The sequence below is a fragment of the Haemorhous mexicanus genome, chromosome 3, assembly GCF_027477595.1.
Source record: "Haemorhous mexicanus isolate bHaeMex1 chromosome 3, bHaeMex1.pri, whole genome shotgun sequence".
Lineage (NCBI taxonomy): Eukaryota > Metazoa > Chordata > Aves > Passeriformes > Fringillidae > Haemorhous > Haemorhous mexicanus.
The window spans coordinates 23,896,980-23,918,678 of record NC_082343.1 but is presented as its reverse complement, the minus strand read 5'-3'; the positions used below and the strand labels follow the sequence as shown (position 1 = coordinate 23,918,678).

The following is a 21,699-nucleotide window of genomic DNA, read 5'->3' as shown; positions in this document are numbered from 1 at the left end:
CAGAACTAGACAGATTCCCCTGGAAAAATTACTGACAAAAAGTCAAATGCAAAACAAATAATCTGCTCCACTTTCATCTGCTTATTGCTAAAGCAAAATCACTTGTCAGCAAGGGGGACATGAGCACACAGTATGTTGTCATGGCCTGGCAGCTTGTGTCATCTCCATTTTGCAAGGACAATCCAGCACAGATTCCTGCAGGCAGTGACCAGCTTTCTCTGACAGTCTGAGTGCTTCTGACAGGGAAGTGCTCCCACAGCCCTAATTCTGGTGGGAAACGTAACTTCTGGAGAGAGATACTAGCAGAAGACAACTTATGACATACAAAGCAAAGAGTCTGATTGCCAACTTATCTTTCCCTCCAGCCTCTGGATGTGTCTGGCTCTTCCTCAAAGCCCAGCCCTACACCCTCATCTGAGATGTGGTGTAGAGAGGCTCTGGGACTGCACCCTGGTGCCCAGCAGGAGTGTGGGTCCTGCAAAACTGGGAGGCTGCTTCATTTTCTCCTCCTGTGCAGAAGGAGCAGGTGGAGAAAAAACTCCCTTCACACCTTGTGGCTGGTCTGGTGACTGTGGAGGAGCAGACAGGCTAAAGAAAACAGTGCAGCAGCAGTCAGTGCTCTGTTGAGCAAGAGAGCACGAGTGTGTGCAGGGTAGACTGAGTCCACTCTAGAAGGCCAAACAGCAGACCTGGTGATCTAGTGTTTCAGATATTTTCCTTTTGATGAAGTACATTTCTGGTGGCTGCAGGTCAGTCACTATTGCCCTGAAGGACTGGATATTCAGTGTAAGGTGTACCAGCAAGCTGTGCTGCCCCACTCTGTTCACACCAGCATGGAATCTCACTCATGCATCCACCAGAGCAGAACCTGGCTTGGGATGCTCTCACCACCTCTTTACTCTCGTTTCAGCCCTGCTCTGAGCAAATCATCTGTGCCTGCCACGCACTCAAACTTCAGACTGGAGAAGAGCTCTTAACAGAAAGTCAAATTTTAACCCAGCACAGCCATAGGGAGTGGAGGTCTCTTTTCTGCTGCAAATATTTATCTAGCACATTACTGATGCTTTGGGACATAATGATAGAAGATTAGAATGATTATGATCTCTGCAGAAAGTGGCCTGTCATGATTCATGAAGCACAGCTCAGCCAGAATGAACCTGGTCCTGGACCAGCAGCTGAAATGCAAGGAAGCCTGAGGGAAGAAACATTAATGTGTTTTCAGTGATAGGGCTACAAGAGGATTAGTTCTGTGATGTCTGAGTCCAGCGTTCCAGAAACTGAACTGGCTTCTGCAGAACAATTCATTATCTCTACTGAAAAGCTTTTCTGAGGATTTGGAAAGGGACACAGAGAGGGGCCAAAAAATCACACTGGCTCCAGGGGCCTGATCTTTGGCATTGAACTGATGTCCATTGTTTGCTAGCAAAAGAAGGCTGGAAGGTGGAGATAGACACCCATGGGCACTATGACATTATAAAAAGTAGCAGGGCCAGCTCAAAAATGGCTGAGGCAATAGTACAAGGGAAAGAAGAAAGAAAGATTTAGTTGCAATAAATGTTCACTGAGCTTACACAACAGATTTTTTTTTTCCTCCTTCCATACCACACTGGTGCTTGACAAAGACAGATAAATGCAGTTTTGAGTAACACATCGGTCAACTCTCACATGGGTTTCAGAACCCCGATTCAGATGGCTTTGGGACAGGATTTACCTGCACATTTATTCTTTAAGGTATTTCATAGCTGTTAGAGCTATTATTCACTTCTCTGGGTGGTTTATTTATTCTTTATGGAAGCTGTAAGTGTCCTGAGAAATGGCCTTCTTTCCAGTGACCGAACAGGTACCATACGGAGAGCTCCTCGCCTGCCATCTGCTCCAGCCTGGTGGGAGGGACCAGCTGCAGAGGCAGCAATCATTCCATTTCCTCTGACACTTAGTCCTTGAGGTCTCTGCTGATTGCCCATAACAGCCCAGTAAGTCTTACTGGTGATGTGCACAGCTATCCAATAAGAAGAGGATTAGGACCATCTGTCCCATTGGGGGCCCAGATTCCTCGTGGTGATTATGCCCCGTAAACGCCTCTGAGGCTGGCACAGCCCTAACCACTCCTGGCAGCCAAGGACTGGCCACTTCTCCCAGCCTGCCCTTACCACAGGCAGTGCTGCAGGGTTCTGCTTGGCTGAGGGCTCTGGCACCCTTGACACGGCCAAACATGTGGTGAGTGCTGGGACAAGGCTTTGGCAGAGGCCAGCCAGCGTGCAGCAGGTGACGCGTGCTGCGAGGGATGGCAGCCTGCGCGCAGCCGGTGCCCAGCACGGTGCTCACCTCGAGCCTCAGACACACTGGAATCTCTAATGAGGGATTCTTCTGTAGCAGGGTGAGCACACGTCTGTCTGCACTCTTAGCATGCTTGGGGTGATTTAAGGATGGACCTGTCCAGGGAAGGTGGAGGATGCACAAACGTTCAACGCACAATCGTTTTGGGAGCTGCTTACTTGCACTGAGCTGTCCTCTCAGGTTTTGGGCTGAAGAATAAAACCTCCTGTCACTGGTTAAACTGTGTTTCAGGCACGACAGCAGTCAGGAGCTGTGCTGCAGGAACTGACTGACAGCAAGGCACAGAAAAGGGATTAGTCCTTCAGGTCAGCAGAAGAAGAAAGACATTGAAATGACAAAGATAGAGTGCAGTCTCAGAGCTGCAGATTGCACTGCATGGCTGTGGAGCACCTTGTTTTAGAGGTGATGGAAAGAGCAGGAAATTGAGATCTCCTGCTGATCTCTATTACCAGCTCTCACTCCACTTGCTCTGCCACACACAAACCTGCAGACCCACACCTGGGTTTTTAAACACAAACTTAGCAGCCAGCTTGAAGAGGACAAAATATAAGAGTCACAGAAGTCTCTTCTTAGTAACTGTGCGATGAGAAAATTTAAAAAGGAACCTACTGACTCTGAAGTAAAAGGTGCTCAACTTATTATAAGATGATCCAATTTCTTTAAAGTTGAAAATACTGGTGCTCCTGCAGTTTTACCAGCAGGTTTCAGATTAGGCATCTGCTCAGGCATTGCCTCAAGTGGGTGTGGGGGTCACTTCAGAAAAATGGTTGTGAAAATCAAGCCCTCCTTCCATTCTGCATGCTGGCTGCAAGGAAACCACTGATGCCAGTCACCAAGAGCAGGACCAGCCAGAGCCTTTTGAGGCACTGGTAATGTTGGTAATGTTGTATTCACTGAATAAACAACCTGAGATCCTCGCTGGAGTGCCACGCTAAGCACGTGGGCAGATGTGGAGGTGCAAACAGCAGAATGGGGAATGCTCACCCCAAAGGCTTGTGATGGGCAAGTCCCAGGCACAACAGCTCTGAGCACAGATGAGCTGCAGTGGTGGAGAAGGCATGTTTCATTTCATTCATTCATTCATTCATTCATTCATTCATTCATTCATTCACTCATTCCTAACACCACTGCTTTTTCTTCCTGAGACCCGAGCAGAAGTTTTAAGGCTCTCTGAGAAAGTTAAAAACTAAGCTCCTTGCACTCCGAGGGCGTTTGGGACCAAGTATGGGCTGAGCTCTGAAAGTAGAGGTGAACTGCCAGGAGCACTGAGATTTCTTCCTACACAGCCACCAGGCAGGGCCCAGGAGTGAGCAAAACTTCCTGATGTAGCTCAGGTTAGAGATACCCTTCACGTTTCTTGACATGATTGACACTTTCTGCTGAAAAAAAGAGGCCCACCAAATATTACAGGTCAAGAGTGAGCCCCTGTGTAGAGCTGGAGAAGGGTTTGGCCCTGACCAGCATGCACTGCCAGCAGCACCAAAGCACACAACAGCTTTTAAAGGAACAGGAATAGACTGAATAGCCAGAAGCAAGGCAGTTTTACTGCAAGGTCATGTGCCCCCTGCACCATGGGAAGGCTTTTAGCTATTTGAAAATTATTACTGCTCAGTCTGAATGTGGCATCTTTAAGGACCAAGCTGTCCCTTTTTCTCATAGCCTGCTTCCCTCCCTGGCAAAACCCCTGCTTCACAGTTACCATTGAGCCTGTAGCCAGCTCTTTAACTGCTAGAAACAACTCAAATTTCATCACCAAGCCCCTCCTGTGCCTGAACATGTCCATACCAGGTTATATTGTCATGTCCTCGAGCACTGCTCTGGCAGGTGCTGGTGTGGTGGTGGCAAACACTGAGCAGCTTTGCCTTAGGTCTGTCCTTAGGAGTGGTCACTGCTGTTAGTACTGGATTATGCCTGCTCCAGCCAGGCATGGACACTGGCATACAAGGCCTGCATGGAGGCTGCACCATGGCTTAAATTGGTTTCAGATGGCACAAGTTTTTTGGCACTAGTGATGTGATATAGACATTTCAACCTGTGGAGGAAAAGCAAGGCCAATCTTTGTTACCAACTTTAGGTGAAATCCTAAAATTAGCATTATGCAGACTGACTGCCTGAAAAATCAGAGTGACAGCTTGTGGATTGAAGGCATAAAATCAAAAGCCTAAAAGTGTCTATGGGGCAAAGTGCTTCAGGTGGCTTTGGGCAGGGCTATGTGCCAGCTGATACACACACAGGGTCTTCCAGCTAAAACTAGAAACAAATTCACCTCTAGACTCTCCTCAGGCTTCTCAAAAATGCTCTGTTTGATCCAAACAGTTCAAATATAAAACTTAGAAGTTCTCAGGACTAAAGGAGCAGAACCTCAGAGGGAGTTTTAGCCAGCTTGCCTGGCCAATTGATCAAAGATACTCCCTGTTCAAACAGATGGGAGTAGAGCAGGTCTCTTCATGATCCAGCAGAGAAAAATTTTCTTCCAACACAAAAATAGCCCAAACAAACCTGAATGAGTATTACAGCCTAAATAGCATTGCCTCCCATCTGTTAGATAAGGCATAATCAAAACCTACGATGTCCTGCAAAAACTGACATTTGCTTGAGACAGAAATGCCAGTATGGTGTTCCTGGAGGGACTCTCCCTGCCATGGAAGGGGTGGTCCTGTGTTAGATCTGACCTGCACCTCTTGCTTTTCCCAGAGTAAGCTGGCTCCTTACAGCACTTGCTGAGAGCACTGGCCCACGTCTCTCTCATTCCGGCCCTCTCATGCATGTGCCTGGGCTCCTGCCAGTGCTGCTCTTTGTGCCATCTGAGCCAAGCCCAGCTGAATTCCAGCACCACAGGCTTACTGTGAAGGAGAGAAGATTGCTCTTGGTCACATCTGTCCTCCTCCCTGGCTCGCTCCTGAGGCTCACAGCAGGTTCCCAGCGGCCTCACAAAGCTCCCACTGGCAGCTCCCTGTTTCCCAACAGCAGCAGGAAGCAGGCAGCCTCACAGCCATCTCAGTGCACAATGCTGGGGGCTGTGCTGGGCAGGCAGCCAGCCCTGCTAATCCATGCCAGGGCCAGGGAGTAACCATGGGCATCCCTGGCACAGCCAGGAGGGGCTGGACATGTGCCCATGGGCACAGTGTGGGCATGCAGGCAGGACAGAGTGGCTGTGCTCCTGACAGGATTTGCTATAAGAGAGACTTTTCAGGGAGGATTAGCAAAATTAGCTGCCTTGCCCCTGAGCAAGTGGTGAGCAACACAGACCTGACCAGGCAGAGTGTGCTTGAGGGAGATGAGCACTGGACTAGGTTGGGGTTGATCAGTGCTGCTGCTGCTGCTAAAGCTCCAGGCATTTGCAGCAAGGTATTTTAATGGAAACTAAAAGCTTTGCAGAAGGACAGCTTGAATCACAAGTGAGCGACAGAAAATTGACAGGCTAATTCCATGTTTCATTTTTAGCAGCATTATTCCGAAGTGTAGGATGGTGGTTAACTGATTTAACCAAGTTCTTACTTCGCATAAGAGAGGCAGAACAAAGAAAACTACCTTTTTTTCTTTCTGCAATTTTTCATTATAATCAAGCAGCAACATGCATATCTTTAGCTAGACTTCCATCTATAAACTGTTAATTGCTAATGAATGTGATTATAAGAATAGTTTTGCTGCAAAACTATACATAGAGCAGTAACTGTGCACTTAGGTTTGTGTAGTAACAAATCATTTTACTTTTAAATTCCATATGATTTCCATCACCCTCAGACTGGCCAAACACACTGGAGTGCAGTCCTTGGAGATGCCCAAATCTGTACCAAAAGACCAGCCAAGGAGAGAGCAGCTCTCCCTGGCCAGACAGCCACAAGGCCAGTCCCAGGGATGCTATAGATGGATACAAATCAGGCAGGCTGCCCTAGGCAGGGGGTGCAGGCTGTGTCCATCAGGCAGGATGAGTGCAAGGAGGGGGGTCCTCCCCTGAAGCCAAGCCCATCCTCTCCACAGAGGGTGGCTGAGCTACTTCATCTCCATCTCAGTGGGCTCTGGCCTCAGGGACAGAGGTGTGCTCCCAGCTTCTGTGGAATCATGCCCAGAAGGATCAGAGGCCCACATCAGTTCCCAGTGGTACACGGACTTGTGATTAAATGCATGAACAAAACTGCTGATAGGGCTGTGCCTACCTTAGGCTGAGGTGTAGGCTTAGGTTAATACCCAGCTTTGTGCAGTGGGTATCACAGGCTGATTTAAACTGGGAACAGGAATCTTCCAATGATCCTTTGTCCTTAATCCAAATTATAGCAAAGATGGAGTGTTTGGCAGAGGCTGGCAGGATGAAAATTCCCTCTTTCCTCCCCAGCTGCCTCTCGGGGGGTACGGGGCGGGGTGGGTGCAGCAGACAATCCTCCTCAGCCCTTTCAGCCGCTCCTCTGCTGGGAAAGCCCGAGAGCTCACGTGGCTCTAGGGTGTTCCCTTCCACTGTCGCTCCCTTCGGTCCCATTAGGGTCTCTGCAGAAACGCACGCACTCATGGCGCACCTTCGCCGCTGTCATTTCCCTTCGCAGGGCTCTCAGCTTGGCTCCCGCTGTGCCCCTGCTCTGGCAGAAGGGAGCAGCGTGTCACACCGCCCGATGCTGCAGCCCGACCCCAGCTGCGTGCCCAGCAGTGCTGCCCCGGCTCGCAGCTGGCACTGCGGGCGTTCCACGCCTGCGGCCGGCACACACTGAGTGAGTGCTCCCGGCTGCCGCATTCCCGCCAAGGGGGCTCAGGTCAGCAGGAGAACTGACCGTGATGCCCTGAGCCTGCTGGAAGCTGTCTCCCTGCCTTCCCTCGGCCACCTGAGATACGGTGACAGCTTTCCTATTAACATTTCAGAGTTCTGTTAATCAATAATGTTTATGGGGTTCACCAGTTCCACTTTGTTTTCCTCTCCTCCAAAGGTCTGATCTCCCTCCTTACAGAGAATGTATTTTTAGGATGTTGTTCGACAACACTTATTCTTTCACAGCAGCAAAATCCTTATTAGTGAGCCTATGAGCAATGATTATTACCCTGACTAGCAAAGGGCTTTGTGTTTGCACTTCTTTTCCTTGCTGATCACCCAGTCCCGTGTGCTAATCCAAACAAGACCTTTAACAGTAACATGAGCAAACTGGTGTTGTGTAGGCTAAGCTGGGCAGAAACATCATCTGCTTCATTACATGAGGTGGGAAGGGTTAGACTCTGACCTGAGCTATGATGGGTATAAGCTGTCCACACTCGAAATTCCTTCAGAGCTCCTGAGAATCCAGAGTCTGACTCACATCTCCAGAGGTTTTATGGTACAGTCAGGAGACAGGGTAACATGTGCCCTGGCCAGCCCTCTCTAGCTGCTGTCCTTCCTTTATCTTCTTTTCTGTTTGGTCTGAGATACCTCCTCAGTGGCAAACACTCTTTTGTGCACCATTTCTGCCCCAAAAGAGCACCACCACCACCACCACCACCACCACCACTACTACTACTACTACTACTACTACTACTACTACTACTACCACCACCACTACCACTACCACTACTACTACTACTACTACTTCTTCTCTGCCACTGGAGCGTAAGCAGTAATAGCACTCAAGCAGGGAAGAAGAAACCACCAGGGTGTCTCTATTTCCCAATCAACCTCCAAGAAGTTCCTTCCCTCTTTTCCTGAGTTTTGCCTTGAAAGTTTTCCCTGAAGGCTGCAGAGCAGCTTCTCCTGATGCTGTGAGATCCATGTATCCCCCCCCCGCCCCGCGCTGTAGTCCCCAGCTGCTGCAGTGCCTCGGTAGCTCTGGGGTTTGGTCCAGTCTCACAAGGCAAAACTGACACAGAAATCCACACAGACAAAGAGAAAAGATGATCTTACAACAGCGGCTGCTGTTTGTAAGTTGTTTTTTTCAATAAGCTGAGCCTGCATTTGATCACCAAAAGCAGGTCATTTTGGGTAAAGGGCACTGACAGGGAACAGGCATTTACTGAGCTCCCTTATGGCAACAGACTAAAAACCCTCTCCCACCGCTGCTTTGCCTCGAAGGGTGTGGTGAATGGGAAACAAAGCCAGCCCTCCTCACTCCTCTGATCTCCAGCAATCCGGCCCGCTGGCCTCCTGCAGCAATCTTCTCCACAGCCCACTGATCTTCTCCATAGCCCACTGATCCTCTGCACAGCCCACCGTGCAGAGTGTGCCCTCATTGCCCTGGGCCTGCTTAACCCGGCTCTACCTTCTCTTGAGCTAGCAGCAGCATTACATAAATTACTCACTCACTAATGATGCCTCTCTTAAGTAAGCAAATGGGATGACATCTCCCCCAGCGACACAGCAGCTGCTCAGGGAGGGAGGGAAGGAAGGGCTGAGCCATGCGTGCGTGGGTGTGCGCACACAGACCGCTTGAGCCACGGCTGCGTGGCACAGCCCAGTGCTCCCAGGAATGGAGACAGGAGCAGCAATAATTCAGGCCTGGAAGGCATCTCAGGAGATCTCAGCCCACCCTCCTGCTCACGTCAGGGTCAACAATGAGGCCACACCAGTTTGCTCAGTGCTTTATTCATCTGAGTCTTGAAAACTTCTGAGAATGCAGCAAGTAGCTTCTCTGGGCAACCTGCTCCAGGGTTCAAGAGTCCTCACAGGGAAACATTGCTCCCTACTATCCAGTCTGACTTCTTTTTACAACTTAAAGCCACATTGCCAATTGTAAAGGTGGTTTTAAATACCCTTATACACAAAAATATCACGCAGATGCATTCAAATCAATCCACATCTCTGCCCACATCTTTGTTCATAGCAGCCCAAGCCTTTGCCAGCCTTTAATAAACTTGTTATACAATATTTGTTGTACACAGCATCATTTAATTTGTCTGTGGGAGTGCAGAAATTGGTTCATCTCCTAAATACCTCTAGCAAGCAAGACTATAGGCACTAAGGCAGCTAAAATGACTGCATAGCTTATCTGTTGTCCAGATGCTGCATTATTCCTTCATACTACAGAAAACTACTGCTCACTAATTTCTCACAGTCTCCATCCAGCAGGAGGATCCCTGCCAGGTGCTCATCTCCAGAAAGTGAATTCCTGCCCAGCTCAGCCTTTTCCAAGAGATCAGGTGGTCCCATGCTTGGGGCAGCCCTTCTCCAGCTCATGCTGGCTGGTGACAGAGACCACACAAAGTCAGTCTCCTGTGTGCTGGGGCTCTGGCACTGGCCTCAGGCTGTGCTTTGGGAGGAAGATCTTCAACCCCCCAAAACCACTGTCACTCACACAGGACTCTACCACCTAATTTTGCTCCACCCAAAAGAGTGGTCAGTAGGATCTGGTGTGAGTTGCTGCAATGGTCAGGAAAGGAAATCACACCCACCTGCCACATTCAGAGGCCACCTAGCAAACTGGCAGCTGGTGAAGAGGAGGGAGTGAAGAGAGGCACTGGAAAGCACCAAAAGAAGTGGTGTTTGTTAATATCTGCCTTTGGGAAGGGAACTTTGCTTGAGATGGTTTGGTGGCATAGTGCACAAGCAGGACAGTGCCAGCTTGCACCTCTGGGCCCAGAAGTCTCTAAAACTGAATCAGGTTAGAATGATCCTAACAACTCTCAGCTCCCACCATTATGCACATACCAGTTTTGCATTAGACACGTGGTGGAAGTAGCAATACTTCCACCTGCACTGAGGCAGTTATTTCCAACACCAAAATCAAGAAATGTATCAAAATCCACTTATTCCCTATCCTTGCACTTAAAATGTGCTCTCAAAATTTCCAGCTTTAACATAAAATCAAGTTCAGGATATTTTAATTCTCTTCTGATTTTGAGCCTCTTGGGTGTGCTCCAATTCTGTTGTGTGGCTTCTTTCTAGGAAGATGAGTGCCAGATTTTTTTTTTTTTTTAATCTAAAATCAAGACTGTCATAGAATTCTGCAATTCTGTGAAGGCACCCAGGAATAACAAAAAACTATGAGACCTTGCACAGAAGCAATGATAGCAGACTGTACCACTGCAGCTCATACCACTCACACTGAGACACCTGTATCTGGTGGGGGGGAAACCCTGTAAACTGAAGCATACCCCTAGAAGGCAAAAAACAGTGAAGAGTGTAGGAAGCTTAAGGAAGGAAAGAGGTTGGCTCCTCATGTGTTTTGCTCCCTGGCCTGCCCCAGGGACTGTTGCTTGCCACACCACCACCCAACACAAACACCAGGAGCAGGTTGAGTGCCCACCACGCCAGCCTCACTGGGTCTTAGTGCTCACAAAATGCTTCAAACACATGCCAGAACAATTGTGCACAGACATACAAACTGCACAGGGGTGCTGGAGATTAAGTGTGCCTAGGGAATAAGGGGCTTTTCCTTCCAAAACTACCCTGAGTGAGTTGTCTCAGAGGGCAGGTGCCTGCAGAGACACTGTTGTTTGGTGTATAACCCACTGTGCAAAATTCTTACCTGTCATCTCATATTAGATCTGGTAACTTGTTCAAACTGGAGGAGAAAATGCATTTCTGTAGTAAATTTCAGGCGTCATAAAGAAACATACAAAATTTTAGGTTCTTTAATTATCAAAGCAAATTCAAAGCCAGAGGAAGCAGAGAAAACTATTAAAATCTGCTCAAAAGGATAATTAAGTTAAGATTGCTTGAAAATGTAACATGGTTAAATGCTGCCCTTTGTGCATTGTGAGAGCAAGGTTAGTGGCTCAGATACGTCTGTTTGTTAGGAAGAAAGACTCATCTGCAACAACCCTGCTCTGCAGGCTTCTGGCAAGAAGGTGAAATTGGCTCTTTTCAGTGAGTGGGTTAATACCACACTCACAGAGATTGCCGGGGGATGAGAGACCTCCCTTCTTCCTATGGCTAGATTCCTGAACAGAGCTCCCCAAATCTACAGCCTGCAGAACACTTTTTCCAAGTAAAATGGAGGGGAAAGAGTGTTCACCCTGGGGGTTGCAGAAATCAGCCTCTCCCTACACAAAGAGGAGGATCCAGCATATGCCAAAAATAGCACTAAGTGCCCTGGAGACCTTCCTAGTGGTGCAGAAATCCCATCTGTAACCAGAAAAGTTGCGATGTCCGGTGTCAACAATTACCAGCAAGCAAGCCGAGGAACGCCAGATGTGTCTTCCCCAGGAGCAGAGCGAGGCCCGACCTTTCCAGCGCCTGCCGCTCGGGAAAGGTGCGGCGGGCTGGCGAGGCGGCAGCAGATGGAGGGCAGCCAGCTGGGAGCTGCTCCAAAGCCGGCGCCCAGACAGAGGTGAAAATCAATAAGGCTGCTAATAAATCAAAGCGCAACCACTGGCACACAGCCCGGCCTTGCCCCAGCTCGGGTTAGTCACTTCTGGCTGCTCTCTCCTGGGGCTGGGCCTCGCTGGCTCCTGCTGCCAGCGCCCGGCCGGGACAGGGGCTGCTCCCGGCTCCGCTCCCGGCCGCGCTCAGCCCTCCGGGGCGCCCCTTCCGAGAGCTCTCCCGGATCACCCGCGGTATTTGCGGGGATGCGGGGCGGCGGAGGGAAGGGGCTCAGGCGGCTCCCAGGGCTCCATCCCCCAGCCCGGCCGCAGCGCGGCCGCCGGGCCGGCAGTGACACCGCGCGGCGGGCACCGGCACCGGGCACCGGCACCGGCACCGGCACGGCGGGGGCCGTGGTCTCGGCTGCTGGCACAGGGCTCTGCGTGCCCCCATCCTCCTCGGGGGATAAGCTTTCTCCTCCCTCTCCTTCTGGATACACACACACACACGCACATCCATATATAAAAATGTATATATATAGCTGCAGCCCACCTCCCTCCTCCTCGACTCAAAGCCTATAACGCTGTCGTGTCTTGCCTCCACGCCCCGCATGCCCATTCCCACTCAGCCGGCAAACCCTCCCGGCTCCGCGACACCCTCCGGGAAGCAGCAGCCTTATCTGTAATCAAACTCACCCCGCTTTTTCCCAACCTTAGTCCCTTACACCATCCCCATTTGGCTCGCCCTCCCGGGATGTTTTAAATGAGATTCTGATTTCTTCAGGCCAGGGATGATCTTTTATCATGTCTGGTACAACCCTTCCCGCGCGGGGGTGCAGGCAGCATGGGACCTCCAGGCGTAATTACAGTCCCGATAATAAGTGCCGGGCACGTTGTTTGTCTCCCCGCTCAGGCTGCCACGCTGTGCTGTAATCAAACTTGCCGATTGTTTTTAAAAGGCAGGTGTGTACTTTGGGCCTGATGCAAGGCTGTCCTACATTCTGCTCTGGGTCACGTCGGGATCTTTGGATTCGATACTGAAGGGCTGTGGTAATCCTGCAGGCTCCTGTGCTGCAGGGCTCTGGCTCCCTGCCTTCCCTAAAAGACCTGAGACCCCTGCACTCAGCACAGCGTGTGGGCAAGATGCTTGCCCAGGGGACACACCTGCTTGCTTGTCTGCTGCGAAGGAGAGGTGAGCTGATGCTGTCCTCTCATTCCACTTTGTGAACCACAGCATCTCCGAAGGCTGCCAGCCCCGTGATGCCCAGCAGAATGGATGTGCTGGGTACATTTCTCCTAATTTTCCCATTAATAAGCATGTGGTCAGTGCTGGTGCTGGATGGCACTGTACAGCCAGCACCACAGACTCCCATGAGGAGACGCGGCAGGACAAGAAGACTCCTTGCTGCCCCTTGGATTAGCATATGTCAAGCCAAGCTGGTCGCTCCAGCTGTGCAGATCAGTACAGCAGAGACATCAGCACATTCTGAGGTGCCAATTTGCAGCTGCGGCTCCCTGTGTGGCCAGCCTGCCCCTTGGGAGCCACACACCAGGAATGCCAGTGTCTCTGAGGAGCACACTGGTGCTTGTAGATGCTGCTGGCACATGATGCTGCTGTGGAGCTGCACCACAGACACAAACTTCTGCAGAGATCATGTCCCTGGTTTTCTCCAAAGTGACCTGGTTAAAGGGCAAATCTTTGGCTTTGGGGAGACAACCAGAATTGTCACTGCCAGATCTGTGATGTGGCAGATCACTTGGGGAAGGCTTGGGAATGCAGTGAGACCCTGGAGAATAGTTTTCCTTCCAGACGCTGCTGTGCTGAGGCTGACAGGGCTGTGTATCTCTGTGTCCAGGACCCCTTGGCATGTGTTGCCCAGGACCCATGGGCATGTGTTATCCCAGCCCTGGAGGTGACTCATCCCCACACGTCCAGGATGAAAACTCAGGAACATGCCTCTTCTTTCTGCTTACCCTGTCTCTCGAATGCTAGCAGTTTCTTCAGAGGCCTCAGATATTCATTTTCAAGCCCCCTCAAAATATGGCTTGGAAAAATGGAAAACATATCCACACCTGGCATCAGGCAGATGCCCATCTGGATCTGGAGAATGCTACAGAAGAGTCTGTTCTCTGAATATCACCGAGATCAGAGAGAACTGGGCCTCTCATCTGCTGAGCAAACAGTTGCATAAATGAAACTGCCTCGGGCTCACTGGAGTAAACTCACACACCCAGTGTGTCCTGGAGTTCAAGTGTTTTGTAGAGGAAAAGCATGGAAATATCACTGTCTGCTAGGGACAGTTCACTGCTCCACCTTTTTCAGCTCTCCTCTGGCAGGCTGTCATCACACCTTGCCTACCACACTGCTCTCCTCTGCCCTGCACTCTGGGCAGGTTTCCAGGCTCCAGCTGGGGAATACCGACTTGATTAGATTTGATTCACAAAGGCATTTCACAACATTTGTTCACCTAAACAAAATAAAAGTCTTAGATCTAAGGATATTAATTAAGGGCAGGATAGATCCTTTTGAAGCAAACTACTGGTAACTCACCAAATTTTAAATAGTACACTTTCCTGCCAAAATCCCCTGCTGAGGGAAAGTTCACATAAGTTCAGCTGCTCAACCCATGACTTCCTGAAATAGGAGGTGACATGTTTCTGACTATTGGGTCCCTTAAACATAAAGACTCTTGTTCCGGTTTTGTCAATTAACCACTCATCTGGTATGCAGGAGGTTTTAGCCATTTTTTCAGACCTCAAACAAACAGGATGCTAACAAGGATGAGGAGGATGTTGTATCACTTACTCCTTCCCCTCTGCTTCTTCTTTTTTGGACTCCTAACTGATGTGTCCAATATGCAGGCTAGAAACGAGAACAAAAAGCCATCACACCTGTAGCAATGTCCAGTTCCGTAATTTCTGCTCAGGCTGAGCTGGGAGGGAAGAATCCCTGGCCCAGTTCCATGCTGTGGTGTCCATCATACTCAAAATTCACTTTTTCTCCCCTAGCTGATTACTCAGTAGATACATAGAGATGGGAATGAGTTGGTTCCTTTCTGAAAACTGGCAGACTTTGTTGACTACTGCTGAGTTTATAATGTGGTTTGCCACCCCATGCTCTCAGTCTGTCACCATGTTCAGTTCCTCCAATCCATGAGGCTCTAGCTGGAACTGCTTAAAAAGCAAAGCATGTTGCACAAGGAGAAAACCAGTGGTGACATACCAACAGCCTTCCTGGGTGCTCAGGGAAAGAGAAAGCTGAGCTCTTTGGAACCAGGATAGGGGAGCATCATTTGCAAGCCACTGTCTCTCCAGATGGTGAAGAGGTCAGCCTCTCTGACCAGCTCAGCTACCAGCTCCTCCTGAAGCACTCACAGGTGCAGGGGCTAGGCTGGCTTTGCCTCCCTCCCTTCTGGCAGTTTCATCCTGAAAGAAAACCACTATGGTGACACATTCAGTTTCCTCTCCATTAAACCAATCCAGAAAAATAATCCCTACCAAATGTACTTTCTTCAGAAGCAGCACAAAGCCTGTTCTGTGAATCCCAACAACAATGTGGTCATTAAAAACTTGCTGTTATGCAGCAATAAAAGTGCTCTTGGGAAATGGGTCTAAAAAAGGGGTGCAGTCAGGACCAGAAAAGTAAGTGACAGAGAAAGGAATTTACAGTCAGACACTCCTTCACTAGGATGGAGTTACTTCAATCTTACTGCAAAATTCTCTAAGGCAAAGCGAGAGCTGTTCCTGAGCAGAGGAAAACATGCAGGCACAGGTCACACTGGCCTATGGACACTGCTCACATTATGGAAAGGGCACCTGAGGGCCACATGACACCTCTCAGGAGAAGGCCATGGCTGAGGTGGACCTCTGAGAAGAGCAGGAGACTGGCCTGAAGCTCAGCACTGTTCCCATCAGCTCCCAGCCTTGCCAAAGGTAGAGGGGTTTCATGCAGCGTCAGATAGAGCACCGGATTGTGCCACCGCCCATGCCCAGGCACAATCCCACACTTCCTCTGGGGAAGGACAGCCCCCAGCTTGCCAGGCAGGTCTGGTGCACCACGAGACAAGAGAAAAGACTTTTGGCCATATCAAAATGAGTCACTCTTTTAACTGGAAATTTAAGCGAAGTGATGACCATTGTGCAAAACGTTTCCGTGCCGATGAATCAGCTTCTTCCAAGGGGAAAAGCGGAGCCGTGTGAAGAACACTGGCCCGTTACACAGCACAAGCCCTCCCCCAGAGACCTTGCAATTAGGGCCTGAGACAAGCTGGAGCAAGCAGGCAAAATAAACCCTGGGTTCACAGGTACCAATTAAGCAAGGAGAGCAGAAATCTGAGTTTACAACTGGCCTGACCAAGGCCAGAGGGGAAGAGTGTGTTGGCCAATTTCAAAATTAGATTTAAAAGAAGAAGAGCTGGTTAATATGAGCCAGTAGGCCTGGCTAGGCTGAAAAATGATGAAATAGCCCTCTGTGTGTTTCTGCCTTCCCCTTTTATGCATATGTCATGAATAATTAACTGGTTCTTTGTCTTCAGTCCTTGATGAATTCTGGGGTGTAGTAACAGGAGTAGCCGATGGTATCTTGACTGTTTTCCCTTCAGACAATACTACACTCTTGCATGTAATCCTATGATGGCACAAAGCAGGTTCTCCTTATCCTCCCCATCAGGTTTCTATCCTGTCTTCTTCCTGTGCATGTAATTATCTTCTGGAGTCACGTTCATGGAAGCAATAAGCACATACACCACTCAGCAGCACCGTTCAGACTGGCAGAGCTGCTAATGCTGGGCTATAATTACACAGTAGAAATCCTTCAGCAGCAGTCAGCAGCCCTGGACAATAACAGCAAACAAGTAATACCTTGTAGGCCAGCTTACCCATTCGTTTTTTATTATTTTTGTGGTCATGAGTCATGTGGGAGTACCTAGCAGGTAATGTGTCACATACAAGTGTTGGCCCTGGAGACCAACGGAGCAGACAATATTTTTTCTTTGGCTGTAATCTGAGCCACCCTCAAGAGACAAGGTGGGTTATCACTGTCCTGTCAGCCGTCCAGGTGGCTGGGCACATAGTGATGGTCCACCATGACCAGGAGTTAGGGAGTTGCCAAAGCAAATGAAACACAAGACAGGAGGTACGTGAATAAATCTGGTCTACCAGCACTGCAGACAAACACAATCCATGCTGGGAACAAGCAACAGAGAATGTGATCCCATCCCACCCAAAGGCAGGATTGTCATATTCCCCTTTCTAGCAAACCATTCAACAGTCCAAAGCTTGGGAAGTTCTGCAGGACACCTTGCACACGTTCATGCACCTCCCAAGTGCACCATTAAAGCCACAGTAATCCTGGAAATGTGACAATATTGGAGGCTGAACTAAATCACACCACTATGTGCAGGTGCCCACATTTCATTCAATGTGGTTGAAGAGGGGAAAGGTGGCCTGATAGAATTAATGTGCACACTGGTGTGGACAGCCATCACAGGCTGCCAGAGGGAAGGGAGCTTTCTGGGGAAGGAGACAGCTGGCACAGAGGGCATAGATGGGAGGGCTGGCCCCAGCCAGGGTGAGACAAGCAAGTTGACTTGAGATCTTGGGGGATGATTAAAAAATGAAACACAAAGGTAGGTCTGAAGCGTTGCAAGGGCAGTCACAGTGAAGTAGCACAAACAGGTACCACTGGTCTGCATCTCCCTCCTTCTCACCCACACCCCTCATCTTTCCCCAGCTGCTGGCTCCACAGGGCCTGAGTCTCCACAGCTCCCTTCTAGGAAAGGACAGCTCCCCCCCTTTGTCTCCTGCCAGGCTGGTAGGGCTCTGTCTTTCTTACAGACATCCTCAGGAGTCCTGTGCACTGTCCTTGGCTGGCACTGCAAAGAAAGGCACAAGGGGCACCCACACCCCTTGTGGCCCCTTCCTGCAGGAAGCATGTGCAAAAGTGCAGTAGTGAATTTCTCCCCTCTTTCCATCACATATTACAAGCCCTTTATGAAAGCAAATCATTAAAAAACAAATTAATAAAATAAAATTAACTGAGACATGACCTCAGCCTGACTGCTCGGAGCGAGAGGCGGTGTCTGCACCTGGTCAACTGTTGCTACACCTATGCCACAGCATTTTATAGAGTAGTCACAGAAAAGGCATGCCATGCTGCATGTTATTAATGTTTTTGGTGAAAGAACAACACTATATTCCTGATTTTTCAGCTTTTTATTATGGCAAATTACGGGGAAGTGTTAACTAGCTACTGGAGTTGAGAGTGAAATGAGTGCATTGCAGCAAATAAACTGCCTATTTTTTTCCTTTAAAACAAACATAAACAGTGGGATCAAAATCTGCTCTTTTCTTTAGGAGATGCAATGCCTGACTTGTCCCAGCTAAACACATTTCCCTCCAGCTTCATCCTTCACTTTTCAGTGATGCTTCTAGCTAGCCTGGGATTCCAGAGCAACATGGCGACAACACAAGGATCTATCTGGGACAAACACTCCTGTGCAGAGTGACAAGAAGCACAAGGCAGGGGATTACTGCAGGCTAGGGAGTGTATCCACCTCAAAAATGCTGTTGACTGCAGATGTATGAGGAAACATGTCACCATTGTAGACAGACGTGTACATAGTGATGTCTGATTCAGATCACTACTAATTACTCTGGCAGGGTACTTGAGGTGCCTTAGAAAGCCAACACCCGCCGATGAGGCGTGATCCTTCCTGGAGCAGTGTTCTGCCACTGACTGCAGCTTGGGTGATTCAGCTTGAGCTTGTCTTTGCTCCTGAGAAGGGGCTTGCAGCTTCTTCTGGTGCTGAGCTCCCACAAGGAATGTGTTCGCTGCTCTGTCATGAACTGAATGACAGCCCTGAAAGCAAGTAAATTTATGAAAGTTCGATACTCAGCTATAAATAACTGCTCTCGGGGTGTGGGTTTTCACCCACTTTTGCTTGGCAGTAAATTCTCTCAGGAATTGAAGGAAAAGCATGGTGCAATCCATGCTCTAGGCAAGGAAGAGGGAAGATGCTAGCTCTGCCCCTCTGTCCAAGCAGAGAGGCTCCAAACAAGACTAAAAGCAAAAAAGAAAAAGGCAAGAAGAAATGATGGATGTGAAGTGCAGAAGAGAAATATAACTAAATATCAGAGGGGTAAAAAAACATCCAGGAAGGGATGTGCACTTGAAGCACCCCTTCTCCATGGGCAGGGCCTCCATTCCCGATTGTGCCACCTCCAGCCCCACCATGGCCTCTAACCCATCGCAGAGGACCTGAGAGATCTGAAGACCACTCTGATCCAAGGCTCACTCATTTGTTCCCAGGGCACAATTCATCATGCCCAGCCACCTCTGTATTCCAGCCACAGTGAATGAAGAGGCAAATGCCAGCTCTCTTGGACACTCTCACGGTGACACTAAACCCATGTAGCACAAACACTGGTTCCTGCAGGACAGGTAGTCTTCAAAAGAGCCAGCACCCCAGGGAGTAGATAGTTAGTCATACTTGTAATTTGATTTTAAAGGTTGGAGAATCCTAAGCAAAGAGCTGGGGAAAGTGGTGTGAAAAGACCGCACTGGTTTTCTAATTGGCATCTTCTTGGCATTGTAGCAACATATATTAGCAATAGCAAAACATCCAAGACAAGACATTCAACAAAAACGAGGTCAGTGGAACAAAACACATTATTGCTGAAACCAGCTTGCCTCTCAACATTAACTGTGCCATGAAAGACGCTGACTCAAACCCGATAAGAGATGAAATATTAGAGGTTGCAGCACACATTTCTCAAGAGCTCCTCCACTGATCCTGCTGCCCAGTTGACTATCAGCCTCTTTGACAACTTCCAGTTTCACCAGGGGGTCCTTTTATTTTCTACCCTGTGCTGGTTTGAGGCTCCCATATGGAAGCCTGTGCCGTCCAGTGTTCACAGCAGTGCTGACTGCTCTGGTGTCTTCTGCACAGTACTTACACACCCATGGCAGAGGTCTGTCCCACACAGAGGCTGTGCTATTCCATCACATGCTCACTCACTCGTTTTATATGGGGGTTTTTTTCCAAAAAAGGAAAAATTGAATTTTTTTTTCAGGTTTTCTTCCTGTTTTTGTTTCATCTTGGTTTGGTTTTAAATCATCTTAAGATTGCATTTCCATTTTCCTTACAGAAAAAGGAATTGCATTTTGGAATGATGCAAGTAGCCATGGGTGAAAGGATACTCTCATTCAAAGATTGTACTGAGGTCACACAGCACAAGAAAGTAAATTAAAATATTTTTATCACTGCTATAGTAAAGGGTCTTGAAAAAAACCCCAGTATTTTGCAACCTTGCATTTCCTAACACATGAAGATGAATCTAAGTCCCAGCACTGGGAAGGAAGACCTTTGTTTCTTTGCTCCTATGGAAAAAGAAAGTGGGAAAGCACATCAAAAGGGCACTACTGCTTGTCTAGGTGCCCTCTGGGAAAACAGGGGGACTGTGCTCTAATAGAAACAATTGAGCAGATGCCTGCAGGTGGATTCAGAGCAATGACAAAGTTAGAAAACCCACCAATTTGGGTCAGAAAGAAAAAAACCCTTTGGCTGCGGCTGAAAAAGTGCTCTTGGTGTTTAACAATGTTGACCCTCAAAGTTCCCCCAAAAATATGAGGTAGACTCTGGCTATTTCTCTAGAGAAAATAATGCCAGAGCTACACTGAAAACTGGAAAATTGAGGTTAGGAAGAGGGTGGTTCATTAATGATAAATCATCATGACATGCTTTTATTTACAGGAAACCAGAAAGTTTCTCTTCTCAGGTGTACCAAGGTCTTCAGGAGGAAATGATTGCATATACAGTTGCTGAGTCTGTTATGGATAATTATAATCTGTTTTTCCACTGAAGTAAACTCCCTCACCCTTTCGCAGTTCAACTCAGGTGATAGTTTTCAACACTTACATCATCATCATAAAAAGGAGTGTCCAAAGTCCTGCAGGGACTGGGAGGGGCAAGCAGCAGGCATCAGCTCTGCCTCCTGCCCAGGAACATCAACAGCACCTGGCAGGTAATAAGCAGCATTCAGCCTGAGTAGGGGCAATATCCAAGCAGGCAAAATCATTAGGTCCTGAAGCAAAATAAATCTGCTGAGTTTTGAAATAGACTTCTACTTGAAAGAGAAAAGTTAGCATGGAGGAGCAGCTGGGAGAATCAAAAGGGCTGCCAGTGTGGGCTGCCCTTGCAGAGTGAAGAGGGAAACATCATCCCATCCCAAGCCATCCCATCACTGCTGCCATTTGAGGGAACCCAGGAACACGTACCCTTGGAGCAGATCCAAAGAAGGGGAGTGACTGGCCCAGACACCAGCAAGGAAGCGTGGGGAGCTCGCCCTGTTCCCTGCACCCTCACACAGCCCTCTGGGTCAGATCAGTACAAGGATTTAGCTGCCTACAAATGCAAATCAGGCACAACGTGGTGTTTCCCAAAGCATTTGCATCTCAGACACCCACATATTCCTAAAACTCTCCCCTTCCGCCCATGCACTCTGCGTTAGTTTCTTCATTTCTAAAATGGATATGGTAATTACCCGCCTCTCTGGCAGCAGCAGGAGGAGAGGAGATACCTGCTCTGCTGCTGTTACCTCCATGGTGGCAGCACCGCTTCCCCTTCCCATTCCCCCTCTGAGCCGTGTGCCAGTCAATGCTGGCTACTCCATCAGCACCTGCACTTGCATCTGGAGACTTTGGGAGAGGAGAGAAATGCCAGCTCTGCGTCCAGCCCTGTTTATGATGGTTTTCTGGGATGACTCTTCCTGACCATTACCTCAATGTCTTCAGGCTTCTGCCTCAGGAAAACTTCAGGTTCCCCAGACCCAGCAGCACATCTAATCATTGTGTTTCACACATGCAGCTGCTGGCAGTCACATGATGGGCACTTGCCAGAAATACCATGGGGTCATGAGCGTGCACTGTGGGGAAATGAAATCTGAGTGGGTGCCTTTCCAGGAAACCACAAGTCTTTGGGTGCCCCAGCAGTCACACAGCTCAAGAGAATCAGTCCCCTGTGAGAATTTTTTGCAGTGTATTTTTCCTGCACTGTCAGCCTTTTGTACTTCCCCTTCATAGCTAAGCCATGTCTGCATCTCTTCTTGGCAGTGCTCATTTCTCACAGTAAGAGAATATCATCAAAACCTAAGAATAACAAACAGAAGTGTGTT

General features: G+C 48.9%; 1 protein-coding gene across 1 annotated transcript in view; it reads right to left on the bottom strand.

Annotated features, from left to right (window-relative positions):
* RD3 (RD3 regulator of GUCY2D) overlaps window positions 1-21,384 on the bottom strand; it is a 55,080-nt gene extending 33,696 nt beyond the window's left edge. Inside the window, exon 1 of the mRNA XM_059841093.1 lies at window positions 21,306-21,384. The gene's annotated coding sequence lies outside the window, so the exon portion shown is untranslated. The remainder of the gene's footprint in view (window positions 1-21,305) is intronic.
* Window positions 21,385-21,699: the final 315 nt, after the last annotated feature.